The following is a 6,682-nucleotide window of genomic DNA, read 5'->3' on the forward strand; positions in this document are numbered from 1 at the left end:
CTCTTTTACAATTTTGCAGTTGGGATTATTCTTTATGTACATTTATATATGTCTTTTTTTTAACTGAGCAATGTAAGAATTTCCCCTATTTATCTCCAAATCTTCATAAACCTATCTTTTAACTTGAAAAATACTTTACTTTGCCACTTCCCTACTGTTGACCATTTAGATGGTTTCCATTATTTTGTTCTTAAAGCTTTTTTTTCCCTGAACTTCTGATTATTTCTGTAGGATAGATTCCCAGGCACAGAATTAATTACTGGGTCAAAGGATATTGACATTTTTATGGCTCTTGATATTTCGCTACTGAATTGATTTTTTAAAGATCTGCCCTAATTTACATCACCTGGCCAAACACATGCTCATCAGTGTTTGATATTGCCATTAAAAACGAGAGATCATTTGCTCATTTTGTGGGTTATAAAATAGTGCCTCATTTTAATGTGGTACTATTTTATATATATTTGATTACTAAGATTAAATTTTTTTCTAGGATTTAAAAGGGACTATTTGCATATCAATTATAAGCGTATGTCTTTTACCCATTTTTCTACTGAGATCCTAGCTTGTTTCATTAAAGAATTGAATTGCATGTGCCCTTATAATTTTTTAAAATTCTATTTATCATTTTTGAGATTTAAAAAATTTTCCCTTGGACTGGGCCCTGTCCAGGAAGGGAGCTCCTAGATGCAGCAGAATTTCTTTGACTGGTTCTCACCAGCTTTCCTGCTCAGACAGGTCCATTTCGTGATGTCCAGATTTACTAGAATGAAAGCCTGTGTGACAAGGATTGGGGTTGTTCACTGGTTGTTTAAATGTGTCCACATCAGGCAAAGGTTGGGCGTTTGCTGTGTCTGTGTGCATGTGGTCATCACTTCTACAGATGGAGATGTTCTTAACAAAATTTGACTTTTTTAAAACTTCTGCAGAGGTGTTCTTTTGGGTATAAAAACAGTAAAAGCATTGATTTATATATATATTTGGGCTAGAGTGCTGCCAGATGCTGGATACTGGCTGAAGGGCCAGTGAAGACTGCAAACTCATGGGCCACTTGTCAATCAGAGCGAAGAGCTAGCGTCTTAGCCAGAGGCCCCCAGAGGAGCGCATTACACATGGGCTCGGTCTACATATGGTGACATGAAGGGTTGACTGGAACTTGTCACTACTAGTCAGCATGAAGCATCCCCATGCTCCTCTTCTGTGATTCAAGGTCCCCAGACACCCCCTAACAGATGTCCCCACCCCTTTCTTGATGACCTGACCCTGCACTGTAGTGACATTGTTCCTCTCTGGTCAGGACAGTGCAATGGGACCTGGAGTGGGAGGAACTAGGCTCAACCCAGTGATAGCACCTCAGTTTTAACTGCGAAATGGGCGAAGTCATGTTTTTCTCACTGTATTGTTGAGAGGTAGATGAGACATGGGAACCTTCATTACACATGCGCGGAGGAAATTTCAGTTTCTAATCATAACTGCTACGTAGTCTGTACCCCGCTAGACTCTTTCCATAAACGATGCCATTTAATCTTCCCTGCATGTCTGGGGAAGGTAGGCATGGTGATCTGCATTTCAGTCGAGAACCTGGGGCTTAGAAGAGATGCACCGACTCGCCTGAGCTCACGCAGCTATGGAGAGGCAAAGCCAGGATTTAAAGTCAGGTATTTCAGGATCTAAAGTCGACATTCTTTTCCATTGTATCATATTTTTTTCCTTTCAATTCAGGCCCTGTACATAAACAACTTAGCTAAAGGTAGTCAACATTTTGTTGAATTTACTGCAAAATAGTGAAGACTTAGGAAAGTAAACTAGATGGGATTTTTTTTGCCTGACTGATTACATGATGCCTTTAGTTATGTTCTACTCTGTACAGCTATCAGGAGCTGGAGATCACCCAGGGTTATAAAGATGAGAGTTAAGCTGAAAAGTTAATCCATGGAATTCTCCTTTTAGTTACAAACTCGCCTACTTTAAGTCCCCAAATCCTTCTGCCTTTTGTATTTAAAAAAAGTTTGCGGTTAATGGACAACTCTGTGTTTTCTTCTGACTTGGTGATAAAGACTTCGGGCTGTCAGCTGAGGTGGGGAGTTTTGCGTCCCCTCCCAACCCCTTTCTCTATGTCAGCCACATTGCTTAGGCCCCTGCACTTCAGCGTCTCCTGAAAACGTTGGCATTTCTGTAGCTTTAGCCTGCCCCTGAAACAAAATTCGAATCGTCCGTCACTCAAGGTGCTGCCGAGGTACGTGCAGCATCAGCAGTAATGCAGAAGCTTTTTAGCCCGTGGGGTTTCTCCTTGAAGGGTGGGGGACAGGAACCAAGCCCTTCTCCCCTATCCTTACCGTCCAGCTGGTGGGGATCAGAGCATCTAGCTCAGAAGGACCACCTTGCAGTAGCTGAGAACTGAAGACCCATGTCCAGCCCCACACCCGGAGGCTCTGACTTTATTGGTCTGGGTTAGGGCCCCAGCACAGATATTTCTAAGGCCCCTGGACATGTATAACGTTCAGCAGAGAGAGGTGGTCAGTCACTGATTTAGTCCAACCTCCTCCTGACCAAGATCCACCTCGAAAAAGTGAATTTCCTAAATCACACAGCTGTTGAAGTGGCCGAGCCAAGACCAGACACCAGGCCTTCTTGCATATCTCACTTAATATCCCCTCCCAGAGCCACGGCAGCAAGGCAGCAGACAGCAGAGATGCCTCCTCCTCACCCGGGCTGGCCTCCGCACCTGCCTGCCTGCCCCCATGCCCTCCTCTTCACCCAAACACCTGCGCCTCAGTCTCCCCCCAAGGCCCAGGCTTTGTCTCCAGATGGCCAGGAGACGTGACCTGACATTAGTCTGATGAAACACTCGATGCAAGTGAACGCTTGGAAGGGGAGGCTTCCTGGGAGGATTGCAAACCAACCCGAGGCCGCTTGTTTTTTCCTTCACTTTAATGCCCATGAAAACCACCTGCAGAGCCCGAAAGAAATGCTAGTTCCTCTCATATGAAATTCTGATCCCGTGTGTCTGCGGTAAGGCCCAGCCATGGGCATTTCAGCAGTGACAGAGGAACCCTGCATAAATCCCCCAGGTGCTGGCACGCTACAGGCAGACCCTCATCACACCAGGAGCAGGGTTCCTGGAGAGTTTGAGCACTTCTCACTGCCCCGCCCCATCAAACACACACACACGCACACATACGTGTACACATGAGTGCACAGGTGCATACACGTACATATGTTGTTGTGCAATAGGCTCTCACCTGGGCAGGCATGGACCCGGCTGCAAGGTCCTGAGCTCATTTCCTCTCCCTCCAAGCTGCCCCAAGCCAGGCCTCCCAGGGTGACTGGAGCTGAGCCTTGCATCCGGGCTGGGGCGGTTGCTCACGGCGTTCCCCCTCTGGAAAGGCCTCCACTGCCCACGCTTCAACCTGCACTTGAGAGGTGCTTACAGAGCTCACCTGTGCCTTCACCCACAGAAGGGTCTGCACAGCCCCATGCCTTCCTGGGTCCTAGATGTTGAGATCTGGCTGGGGTGATCACAGGTGAGGAGCATGCCTCTCAGGCTGCTGTCCACTCCCCCAGCTCTGTGACTCTCTCTTCCTCATGCCCTCTTCATCCCCGCTCTGGCCCTTTGCAGGGGAGACACTTCATCCCCTCTGCCCTCTGCTTCCTGGATGATCTCATCCACGCTCTCGCTGTTTCTGCTCCTACTTCTGGGCTGGTAGCCCCCAAATCCAGGTCTCCTGCCCATGCTCTCCCTAAGCTCCCCGTGCTGCATGGTCCTGCGAGCGGCACACCCGGAGCAGTACTCATCCTTCCTGCCAGGCTGCTCCTGGACCGTGGCTGCACCCGCCCAGCCACCAGCCTCTCTCCCTTTCATCTGCTAAAGCCGCCCAGGCCCAAGGTCCATCCCTGCCGTCCCTCCACCTGCCCCCCACTTCACAAAGATCTCCCCACTTCACAATGTCCCACTCTACTTTGTCCTCACCATGGCCACTGCACACACACCTAAAAGATGAACCTCACATGTTGCTCTGCTGTGCAAGTCAAGGACAGCTCAGCACCGGAGTCAAGGGCCAGGCTCCGCAGGCAGACCCACAACACAGCCACAGGCTGGGTTCTGCCAATTCCGTTTCCTTCTCTCCTTCCCTCCTCCCCATCCTCCTCCCTGTCTCTCCCTGCTACCTCCTGTCCCCCTCCTTTGTCTTCCCTCTTTCCTTCTGCCCTAGCTTCTTAATGACACCAGGAAATAGCTCACTGTCCCCACTTCTCTCCTTCCCTCCTCCCCATCCTCCTCCCTGTCTCTCCCTGCTACCTCCTGTCCCCCTCCTTCGTCTTCCCTCTTTCCTTCTGCCCTAGCTTCTTAATGACACCAGGAAATAGCTCACTGTCCCCAAGAAGCTCTCCCTCCAGCTGCAGATGTCAGGGCTACAAGGCCTTTGCTCCTTCCCGGGCTCACCAGTCACTCTGCATGTCACAGACTTACCAACTAAAGGCTTTTTTGCTAATGACTTGGGAAAATATGAAGCTTTTACTAGCACATTTGCTGCAGTTTGGGAAGAGGCCATTTTCTTCCTAATTCCTATTCCCAGGATTGTGGCTCAAATACGTCTTGCCTGGACTGTGCCTGGAGGCGGCACCTGCAAAGCGGCAGAGCACAGTGGTTAGGCCGCGGGCTCTGGGGTGGACAAGGGGCTCCGGCCTCACCTGCACCGGCAGCTGCTGCCACCTCGCCTCCTTCATCCAAACCCGGGAGACTGGCAGCACCCGGCTTGCATGTTGGAAGTGACACACATTACCCTGTTGCTATGGCACGGTGCCTGGGCACCAGCAAATTGTCAGGCAACACCATCAGTCGTCCTCTCTCATCTTGTCCTTTTCATTTAGCACAGTCAGGTATGTCAATAAAAGAAAAGCAACTTGGGCATTTTTATTTAGGGATGAAGGAGCGTCCTCTAAAACAGAGGCTGGTGGGGTGCAGCGAGACGAAAGCCTGGTGTGGAGGAAACCTCATGGGTGCTGGCAGCAGGCAGGGCCTCCCCAGCAGCGTGGTCCAGGAAAGCACAGGGACAGGAACACCTGGACTGGGCCTTGCGTGGAGACAGGGAAAGAATATTCCAGATGGAGGTGATGGCAGGAGTGAGGGAGCAGAGAGGCCGCGCACGAGTTGTCAGGTCCCTGGAGCCGGGGTGTGAACAGAGAGAGGGTGGACCTCAGGACAGCCCTGACCTTTGGCCGGAGGCATTGAAACAGCCCTAGGATCAGTCTGGCCTGACTGAGGTCTCTGTTTTGGTAACTGGACTCTGCCTTTTCCCAGGGCCTGGGGCCTCACCTTGGGAACTCGGCTCTGCCTAGGCTCCCTCCAAGTCTTGGTCCCCTCTTCCACACAGCCCGCTGAGCCCCACAGGCCAGGGGTCCCCCCACCTCACACTCTCTGGGCCAGGCCTCAAGCCCCAATGCCTCCACTTGGAGCCTCATGGCCAGCGGCCGTGCCATGCGTGCTGTGCCTGTGGGCGCGGGGAAGCCCTGCTCTTGGTCTGCTGGGTGGAAACTTCCAGGTTCTCCCACCTTGACCAGGGCCCACCTGCCACACCCCACTGGCCTGTCCCAGACAAGAAACCTGGAACCTGTGGTTTTCCAACTGGAGGCAGCCTTGGAAAAATGTGGAGTGTTTTGTCATGGCGACTGCACATACCAGTGATGACATCTGGTGGGCAGGGCCAGGATGCGGAGCTCCTGCAGCTCGCGGGAGCCTTCCTCGCAAGGATGAATGGTCCTGCCCCAAATGCCCAATGACCACTCCATTCTTCAGTTAAAGGGACTGAAGTCCAGGGGCATGGTGCCTCCCCAGAGGCTCACAGCTAGAAGTGGACGAGCATCTTTCACCTGACGTCTGCTTCTTCCCATGGTGACCCAGAAAGACAGGATGGCTTCCCACATTCCAGGCTGGCTTGGGAGCACCTTGCCTCAAGGCAGAGGGATGCACTGGTGGCTTCTCGAGGCTCCTTTTGCTGTAGCTCCAGGAAAGCACAAACCCAGGGACAGACCCACGCCGGGTGCAAGTGATGGGAAGGGGGAGGGTTGGCAGAAAAGTCTGAGCCCCACGTCATCTGTTGTTCCGCCCGGCACCGTGAGCTTGTCCTTGCCCTGTGAGAGACAGGCCCCCACAGGACAGGCAGCTCCAAGAAATGTTAGGGGCCAGGGGTAAAGACAATGCTTCGCAGGTCTTGTGTTCTGCCATCAAGTAGTGAGTCCCTCTCACCCCTTCTCCATCTCAGCCTTCCGAGCACACCAAGCTCCCCAAATGCGTATCGGACTCAAACCCACAAGTCCTGAATTCAAGGGACAAGGGTGACTTCTGTGAGATAAACTGAGTCTACTCCCTTCTGGGTGCAAGAATCTTTACCCCAACTATGAAGCTAAATAGTGTCTGGGTCATCCTGGTCCGAGCAGCTGTTTTGCGCCAGGTCATGTGGCAGCAGTTGACAATGCAGAGATGAGACCCCTGCTCCCTGGTGGACACCCCGCCCACGCATACCTGCCTGTGTGCACCCCCCCACCCCCCGGTTTCATTGGTCAGAGGCACTGCCCTCCTGACGGATAGTGGGATGACAGAACGGTGGTCCTGCTTCGTGTGCCCGAGGGTGACGGTGACTGCAGGAAACCCCTATGGCGGCTGAGAAAACTGAGATGCAGGGTG

The sequence above is a fragment of the Galeopterus variegatus genome, unplaced genomic scaffold (assembly GCF_000696425.1).
Source record: "Galeopterus variegatus unplaced genomic scaffold, G_variegatus-3.0.2 Scaffold748, whole genome shotgun sequence".
NCBI classification, from domain to species: Eukaryota; Metazoa; Chordata; class Mammalia; order Dermoptera; family Cynocephalidae; genus Galeopterus; species Galeopterus variegatus.